General features: G+C 41.8%; 2 non-coding genes across 2 annotated transcripts; both read left to right on the forward strand.

Moving 5' to 3' along the window:
- The first annotated feature begins 1,444 nt into the window (after positions 1-1,444).
- On the forward strand, positions 1,445-1,551 carry LOC118481455. Its single transcript, XR_004865664.1, has one exon. It is a non-coding gene; the product is annotated as a small nucleolar RNA R71 (small nucleolar RNA).
- Positions 1,552-7,539: 5,988 nt separating this feature from the next.
- LOC118481456 lies at positions 7,540-7,646 on the forward strand. The gene has a single exon (XR_004865665.1). It is a non-coding gene; the product is annotated as a small nucleolar RNA R71 (small nucleolar RNA).
- The last annotated feature ends 985 nt before the right edge of the window (positions 7,647-8,631 follow it).

Here is an 8,631-nt window from a genome sequence, read left to right on the forward strand (position 1 = left end):
CAATTTACACTAGAATAGCCTTCTAAACCCTAGTGTTCATCATTTTCTCACAAAACCCATGAATGACCTTCAATGTTTCATGAAATTTCCAGAATTTAGACATGATTTCACATATTGTTGTCTAGGTTTTTACTCCTAGACACTATATCATTTCAAGTATAGAATTTTATCAAATTTTACATACCTTATGATCTCCTTGCAATGGGGATCACTAATCTATGCTCGAATTTTGTTTTGGACTTGATTTGAATGGTCAATTTTAGGGTTTTGGCAAGAACTTAGGGTTTTGGGGAGCTTGGGATCGCCCCCTGCTTCTTGGTCGTTCTCCAGCAACAAAACACAATGTGTTTTGAGTTTATTTTTTTGTTTTTATTAATATTAATTTCCATTTAAACACTTTTGGCCCCTCAACTTTCATTTTTATTTGTTTTAACTCTCTAACTATTCATAAGTCATCATCTAACTAGGTTAATGTCATTCATAGTTAGTTTATTTTTCTTATTTAATCACTACATAATTGTATTATAAAAATTTGTATTTTCGGGGTGTTATATGGGTCCCTGACTTTTCCTATTTCTTGTCATTTTCGTCCAACCCATTAACTCAATTAAAAAATCTCAGTTGCTCAGGGGTATTTTAGTCAGTCTACAGTTTTCTTTTTTCCTTTTTCCATTTTCATCCAATCCCTTTTAAAAAATATTTTTTTTCTTTTAATTATATATTAATATATAAAGACACACTTAAAGGCTACAACCCCTTACCCCTCTCTCTCTCTCTTTCTCTCTCTTATATCTCACTCTCTCTCTAAAATCACCACTACCATCACTCTACCTCCATCGCCGCCACCATCACTCTACCTTCCACCGCTACCACCACCACCTCCTCTCTTTCTTTCTTTCTCCTTCTAAACCAAACTCCACACAACCATGTCACCCACCACCACCACATCACCATCATCCCCACCACCACTAGTAACGACTCGTCGCTGGAATCATCAACATAACTCGATTGTTGTTTGAAGAGACGTTAGTGATATATCTGGTTGACGTCATCGGCCAGTGGCAAAAGATCGTTGGCGTCGTTCCTGGTAAGACAACGTAGAAGCTAAAAAGCTCACTACGAGGTGCTGGTTCATGATTTGTGATGTGCGTGAAGTGTGTTATAATTTAGATGAATATTTAAGCCCCTTTTTACACTTTTAGCCAAGTTTTAAATTTATAAAACACGATATTTACTAACACCAAACACACATATGGTTTGAGCAATTTCCTCAATCTGAGCAATTTCCTCAATCTGAAAATTGGTTTGAGCAATTTCCTCAATCTGATTATATATTTCGTGTGGGCGTCGGTTACCTAAAAGTCCCCCGGAGCTAGAATCAAGTGTCTGCCTAGTGTGTGGCAACAATCCATTATAGAAAGTGGATACTTGTTGCCATATTGCGAGGCCGTGATGGGGACACTTGCGTAATAGCTCCTTGAACCTTTCCCAAGTTTCATATAAGGATTCCCCGTCCTCTTGTGAATATGTATTAATTTCAGTCATTAACTTAGCAGTTTTAGCAGGAGGGAAATACTTATATAGAAATTTTTGGGCTAGTTCATCCCAGGTGTTTACCGATCCAGCTGGGAGGGCGTTGAGCCAAGCTTTCGCTCGGTCTTTTAGTGAGAAGGGAAACATACGGAGGCGGATGGCGTCGTTTGATGCTCCATTGATCCGAAAGGTATCACATATTTCCAAGAAATTAGTTATATGTAGATGGGGATCCTCGTCCGCAAGCCCGTGGAAGGTTGCGGAGTTTTGGAGCATTTGTATCAAATGCGGCCGAAGTTCGAAGTTATTGGCTTCGACATTCGGAGCATTGATAGCGGCGCCTAGATTACCCACGGTGGGTCGTAGATAATCCATAAGGGTACGTTGGTCCGCCATTGGAAGTGGATCACCCGAAACCTTCTCTTGGTTTTTGGCTTTTAACCTTTTTCTGAGAAAGCGTTCGGGTTCTTCTAGTGGTTCTTTTATGTCTTTATTGGAACTGGAGCTCATACACTACGTGAGGTTGGCTTCGGGTTCAAAGTCCTACAATAAAAACAGAAAAGAACGTTGGTCAGAAGGTTCACCACGGCCACGTGTTGAGCGAACACGGCCCGTGGTCGGAATTTCAGTGATTGTTTTCCAGATCCCAGTTACTGGAAGTTGGACACGGCCCCGTGGTCAGCCTTCTGTAACTTGGAAAACAAAAACTGCCAGTAACGATGCTGAGCACGGCCCGTGTCCGACCAGGCACGGCCCCGTGCTGAGCTCTGCAGAAGCTGAAAATCTACGAAAAATCCTAAAAATTAAAGAAAAAAATAAAAATATGATTAGGCCGTTGATTCATAACTTTCTTAAAATCCTTGTGTCCCCGGCAGCGGCGCCAAAAACTTGATGTGCGTGAAGTGTGTTATAATTTAGATGAATATTTAAGCCCCTTTTTACACTTTTAGCCAAGTTTTAAATTTATAAAACACGATATTTACTAACACCAAACACACATATGGGCAAGTGCACCCATCGTGGACGTAGTATAGTGTTGGTAAGATACCGAGGTCGTCCAAGGACACAAGAGCTATTAATATCGGTTTATCCTCAACGTCTAATCAAATCAAAAAGTGAGAAAAATGTTTTAAACTAAGAAAAATAAAAACTAACTAAATGCTGAAAAATAAAATAAAATAAAAACAGATAGACAAGATGAATCACTTGGATCCGACACGTGTGTTAGTATAACCTTTGATTATTTTCGCACTTTTGCACTTGTTTAAGAGATTATCTTAGTTATTGTAGCAGGCCCCTCTTTTGAAGGCGACGTTACCCTCAACCCAGTAGTTTGAGTCAGCAAGGATACAATCCTAAAGGGTCGGATTATTGAAAGATAATGAATTAAGTTATTAATGCAAATTGTGGTAGGCCCCGCTTTTGGCGGTGACGTTACCCTCGGCTAAGTAGTCTGAGTCAGCAGGGATACAGTCCTAAATAGCCGGGTTATAGTATTAATAGTAGTTAACTTATGAGGGGGTCAAAGAGTTTGGATCCCCGCCATCCAATACCTATGGGCATTGAAGGAGATCCTACTAAATTTGACCCAGGTCCCAAGCAGGACCTCTAAACGCTGAACAAGGGCAAGACCCTTACCAAACCGTTCCTTTAACCCCCGACCAGGTAGCCAACATACCTCCATATAGACCTTGGAGATATGAATGGTGAAAATCTTTTATTTTATATAGACAGTAAATTACCGCCAAGACACCACAGACAAACGATAAGGAAAGATCACCTTCAACATAAGTAACTAGTTATTAAAGTCATTAATACAAAACCAAATAAAAAGTGCAAAAGATTAAAAATAAAAAGTATTATACTAAACACTTGTCTTCACCAAGTGATGTAAGAGACTTAGGCAAACATGGCCTTGATTGTCAAGAACTCTTACGATCAATCTTGGATCCCGAGACGACTCACACACTCTATGATGGACAATAGATGATGGTGGTGGATGATGGTGTTATGGTGGTGGTGGGTGGTGGATGAAGTGTGAGAGAGGTGGTGTGCCAAGGGATGAGATGGAATGAAACCAAGCACCCCTATTTATAGGCTGAACAGAAGGCTGGGCACGGCCCCGTGTCCGCTGGACACGCCCCCGTGCCCGTCTGACACTCTCTCTCTTCATTAGTTGTAATTCGCAATTACAATTAATGCGCCTGCTGTACTTTCACCACGCCCCCGTGCCCGCTGGACACGGCCCCGTGGTGGGCAATGGAAGCTTCTACTGGTTTGTCTTTTCTGCTGCTTCTTGGGCACGGCCCCGTGTTCGCTGGACACGGGGCGTGTTCAGTCTTCTGTTTTCTCTTCTTTGCCATGGGGGGTGCCGTTGAGGGTCCGGGCAGTCTACTTTTATTCCTTTTCTTGTATTTATGCTAGAATTAGTTGTCTTTTTGCTTCTTTTGTGATTTTGAACTCATTTCATCCTGAGAATACAAAAGAAAGACAAAACACTCTTTTTCGAACATTAGTACTTAAAAAGGGTTAGTTTTACGCCTAAATTGATGTGATTTATATGTTGCATTTTACACACATCAAATACCCCCACACTTGAACGTTTGCTTGTCCTCAAGCAAAACTCTTTAAATGTGGCTTACACTCCCAAATGGAATAGGTAGAAGAGAAAGTTTTTAGCTTGTCCTAGAGTGTCGGGAATCCAAGGTCCTTGTAAGTTTTCTTTTTATTTATTTACAATCCTATTCGTTATGATTTATTTTGAACGTTTCATAAGATAAATTACTTATTCGGGCATAGCATGCCTTATTAAAATTCCATTTATATACAAGTTCACATACCTCGCGGGGGATCACTCAACACTCGGCCAAAGGTGTGGATTTTTTAGTGAATCACTCGTGAGCGGCATGGAACTTACGCCTTCCATAGGCTTGCCAAGCAATCAATCCTCCTCCTTTTTAACTTTTTACCTTTGTAAATATCAAGAGGACTTTTGGGGTGAAGGGTTAGGCTTCGGTTAAAGGTGGTCGGTTGGGTTAGTTAGAAAAAAGGGCGAAAATCGTAAAAAGCGTCGGTTTCCGTGACATACCTTGTTTTTAGTGACTTTTTATTTTGAAGTATTTCTCCAAACAAGCTTTTATATAGCTTTTGTTTGTTTTTGACTTCATCATTGTTTTTTTTTTCATCACATAAAAAGGCGAGTTTACGAAAACCGAGCTTGTTACTAAAATAAAGGGTGAAAAATAAAAAGGGTTTTTTTGGTGGGTAAAAAGAGTTTTGGGGTAATGAAATGAAAGGTTTAGGCTCAAAGGGGCTATCTAGGGGGATTTTGGGTAGGTGGTAAAAAAAATGAAAAATAATGGTTTAGAAAGAAAAATATGGTTAGTCCTAATGCCTCCATCACTTACTTACTTGGGTTTAAGTTGGTAAGGACCGGGAATGTATCGTCGTGGCAAGTTCTAGAGTTGTAAGAACCAAGCGGCTATTCACACAAGAAACGAAGAATGAGCATTTAGTCTAAATATGTATATTTTTGTGCTCAATAAAGGCTCAAAACTCACTTTTGTGGGAATGGGTTTTTAATGTAATCAAGTATATATAATCGAATTTTTAACTAGACTTGTTATGCCTTTTCGTAATTTTCTTATGTTGGTTCTTTGTTATCACGACGCTATCGGTTGTAAATTTGTAAAAATATAACCTTTTTAGAACTTGTCATTCCCAAATTAAACTTAAGACAAGTAAATGATAAAAAAAAATGAAAAAGTTTTTGAAAAAAATTTTGGGGTGTTTAGCGGTTCCAATAGAGTTTTGTGTAAGGCTTGTATTTAGGATTTGCAAAATTCAAGGTTTTAGCATCCCCCCCACACTTAAATTACACATTGTCCTCAATGTGTCCAAAAATAAGGTTTTTGGTTGATTAGAATGTGTAAAAGTAGGTTAAAAAGCAAAGATTTATGTTACTGGCATCCTGGACACGGCCCCGTGGTGACCGGGCACGGCCCCGTGGTCAGGTGCCACTAACAAAAATTAAAGAATTAAAACAGAAGCCTAGACACGGGGGCGTGTCCGCTGAACACGGCCCGTGTCCAGTTACCTGAACTGGGTGTTTTTCTGCAGGTGGCTCAGCACGGGGTCGTGTTGGTTGGGCATGGCCCGTGTTGAGCCTTCTGTGATGGAGATTTGTGTCGGGTTGCTCTGTTCTTCGTGCATGGGTCCATTTTTCTCGTTCCCCTTTTCATCCATTACCACCATGAGTGTGTTTTATTCTGAAAAATAAAACTAAAAGATTAAACTAAACTAAGGATAGTTCCGCGGAATGCCTCCGTGGTGCGCCACGTTTATAAGGGTCCTTGGCTAGACCCGATTCGAGGTTATATATTTTCTGAGTGGGATGCCTGGCGTCCCATGTTACACCGTCGGAGAGCAGCATCCAAGCTCGAATCAATAACCTTCATGTAATTGACCATGTCGTCGTCCTCTATTCTCTTCCCAGCTCCGAACTTCACTTCATCATCCCCATACCTCAAGGTGAGTGTCCCGCCATTCATATCTACCACTGCTTGGGCTGTGGCAAGGAAGGGTCTCCCTAGTATAAGGGGGACCTCGGTGTCTTCCTCCATATCGAGTATGACAAAGTCAGCTGGATAAACGAATCTGCTTACCTTTACCAAGACATTCTCGATGACACCTTGTGGGAATTTGACGGATCGATCAGCGAGTTGTATGCTCATTTTTGTAGGGCTCGTGGTTCCCAAGCCGAGTCTTTTGAACATTGATAAGGGCATGAGGTTAATGCTAGCCCCTAGGTCGGCTAAGGCATTGCGAACGGGCGATTCCCCTATTGAGCATGGAATCGTGAAGCTTCCGGGATCGATTTTCTTTTGGGGAAGTTTATTGAGCACGAGGGCAGAGCATTCTTCGCCTAAATTGACTAATTGCAAATTTTCAATTTTCTTCTTATGCGTAAGGAAGTCCCTCATGAATTTAGAGTATTTGGGCATTTGGGTTAGGACTTCGATAAAAGGAATATTGACGTGCAATTGTTTTAACAGACTTTCGAATTTTGCGAATTGCTCATTTGTCTTTTGACGAATTAACCTACCGGGGTACGGAACTCGAGGAGCCTTGGTTGGCTCTGGTGATGGAGGAGAGTTCTTCTCCTGCAGAGGTGTCGGTACTGTTTCTTCCGTTGGCGGTGGCACTTCTGCAGGCCCGACGGTGCGGTTTCGTAGTGTGATGAGGTGAACTTGCGCCCTTGGGTTTGTTTCGGTATTGCTAGGTAATGCGCCTTGCGGTCTCTCGGAAAAATTTTGAGCTATTTGATTGAATTGCTTTTCTATGTTTTGAATGCTAGCTTGTTGATTCCTAAAATTAGATTCTAATTGTAGAAATCTTTCCGAGTTTTTCTTATCAGTGTCAGAGACGAGGCGAGATACAGTATCTTCGAGCCTTTCTCGTCCACCTTGTTGTTGAGTGAAATTTTGTGACTCATTTCTTGGTTGCTGAAAGTTTATTCGTTGGGTTTGTTGGTTACTACTATTGCCGGGTTCCCTCCAACCAAGGTTTGGGTGGTTTCGCCATCCTTGGTTGTAAGTTCCCGTTGGGGGACCCGACGGCCTAGGTCTATTATCAATGTAGTTTACCATTTCTTGTTGATCGTCCGTTTCTTTCATGCAACTCCAATTTTCATGTGACCCACCACATCCTTCACAAGCCATAACCGAGACTGTTTTTGTCATTTCTAATTTTTTTATTTTTGAAGAAAGGGCCTCGATTTGGGCTTGTAAAGAAGTGCTTTCGTCGACCTTATGGGCGCCCTGGGCGATAGACTTATTTCCCCGGGGGGTTTGCCATTGAAAATTGGTTTGAGCAATTTCCTCAATCTGATTATATATTTCGTGTGGGCGTCGGTTACCTAAAAGTCCCCCGGAGCTAGAATCAAGTGTCTGCCTAGTGTGTGGCAACAATCCATTATAGAAAGTGGATACTTGTTGCCATATTGCGAGGCCGTGATGGGGACACTTGCGTAATAGCTCCTTGAACCTTTCCCAAGTTTCATATAAGGATTCCCCGTCCTCTTGTGAATATGTATTAATTTCAGTCATTAACTTAGCAGTTTTAGCAGGAGGGAAATACTTATATAGAAATTTTTGGGCTAGTTCATCCCAGGTGTTTACCGATCCAGCTGGGAGGGCGTTGAGCCAAGCTTTCGCTCGGTCTTTTAGTGAGAAGGGAAACATACGGAGGCGGATGGCGTCGTTTGATGCTCCATTGATCCGAAAGGTATCACATATTTCCAAGAAATTAGTTATATGTAGATGGGGATCCTCGTCCGCAAGCCCGTGGAAGGTTGCGGAGTTTTGGAGCATTTGTATCAAATGCGGCCGAAGTTCGAAGTTATTGGCTTCGACATTCGGAGCATTGATAGCGGCGCCTAGATTACCCACGGTGGGTCGTAGATAATCCATAAGGGTACGTTGGTCCGCCATTGGAGGTGGATCACCCGAAACCTTCTCTTGGTTTTTGGCTTTTAACCTTTTTCTGAGAAAGCGTTCGGGTTTTTCTAGTGGTTCTTTTATGTCTTTATTGGAACTGGAGCTCATACACTACGTGAGGTTGGCGTCGGGTTCAAAGTCCTGCAATAAAAACAGAAAAGAACGTTGGTCAGAAGGTTCACCACGGCCACGTGTTGAGCGAACACGGCCCGTGGTCGGAATTTCAGTGATTGTTTTCCAGATCCCAGTTACTGGAAGTTGGACACGGCCCCGTGTTGCACCGGCACGGCCCCGTGGTCAGCCTTCTGTAACTTGGAAAACAAAAACTGCCAGTAACGATGCTGAGCACGGCCCGTGTCCGACCAGGCACGGCCCCGTGCTGAGCTCTGCAGAAGCTGAAAAACTACGAAAAATCCTAAAAATTAAAGAAAAAAATAAAAATATGATTAGGCCGTTGATTCCTAACTTTCTTAAAATCCTTGTGTCCCCGGCAGCGGCGCCAAAAACTTGATGTGCGTGAAGTGTGTTATAATTTAGATGAATATTTAAGCCCCTTTTTACACTTTTAGCCAAGTTTTAAATTTATAAAACACGATATTTA

The sequence above is a fragment of the Helianthus annuus genome, chromosome 8, assembly GCF_002127325.2.
Source record: "Helianthus annuus cultivar XRQ/B chromosome 8, HanXRQr2.0-SUNRISE, whole genome shotgun sequence".
Lineage (NCBI taxonomy): Eukaryota > Viridiplantae > Streptophyta > Magnoliopsida > Asterales > Asteraceae > Helianthus > Helianthus annuus.